The 1,014-nt window shown below is 36.5% G+C and overlaps 1 pseudogene; it reads left to right on the plus strand.

Moving 5' to 3' along the window:
• The first annotated feature begins 136 nt into the window (after positions 1 to 136).
• Positions 137 to 255, plus strand: LOC111735812 (annotated as a pseudogene).
• The last annotated feature ends 759 nt before the right edge of the window (positions 256 to 1,014 follow it).

The raw sequence follows: 1,014 nt of genomic DNA on the forward strand, positions 1-1,014 counted from the left end.
TAAGACTGTCAGCTGATTTCTCATAAAACTTTGCAGGCCAGAAGGGCTTGGCATAGAATATTCAAAGTGATGAAAAGCAAGGACCTACAACCAAGACTATTCTACCAGTGAAGCTATCATTTAGAATTGAAAGACCGTCTACGGCCATACCACCCTGAACAAGCCCGATCCCATCTGATCTCAGAAGCTAAGCAAGGTCAGGCCTGGTTAGCACTTGGATGGGAGACCACCTAGGAAGATCAGGTGCTGCAGGCATTAAAATAAAAAATAAGGGAATTGTAAGCTGACAAGGTCCTTGCAATCTGTGAGGGTTGCCTCACCAAATAGATTAGATAGATAGATAGATAGATAGATAGATAGATAGATAGATAGATAGATAGAATGATAGAAAGAATTGAAGAACACATAAAGAGCTTCCCAGACAAGAAAAAGCTAAAGGAGTTCAACACCACCAAGCCAGTATGACAAGAAATGTTGGAGAGACTTCTTTAAGAAGAAGAAGAAAAAAGAAAAGATCAAATATATAATAAATTGGCAATAACTACATATCTATCAACAATTATTTTTAAATGTAAATGGATTAAACGCTCCAATCAAAAGATAGGGTGGCTGAAAAGATAAGAAAACAAGACCCTTATATATACTGACTATAAGAGACACACTTCAGATTGAAAGTCATACACAGACTGAAAGCAAAGAGATAAAAAAAAGATGTTTCATGAAAATGGAAAGAAACAAATGAACAAAAAACTGAGGACAGCAATACTTATACCAGACAAAATAGACTTTAAAATAAAGGCTATAACCAGAGACAAAGGAGGACCCAGCAATCCCACTTTTGGGTATTTATCCAAAGAAACCCAAAACACCACCTCAAAGGGACATGTGAAGTTATATGTTCATTGCAGCATTATTTACAATAGTCAAGATATGGAGCCTATCTGGGTATCCATCAATGGATGAATGGATGAAGATAGGTAGTATATATATACAGTGGGATATACTCAGCCATAA

The sequence above is a fragment of the Pteropus vampyrus genome, unplaced genomic scaffold (assembly GCF_000151845.1).
Source record: "Pteropus vampyrus isolate Shadow unplaced genomic scaffold, Pvam_2.0 Scaffold1000009768, whole genome shotgun sequence".
Lineage (NCBI taxonomy): Eukaryota > Metazoa > Chordata > Mammalia > Chiroptera > Pteropodidae > Pteropus > Pteropus vampyrus.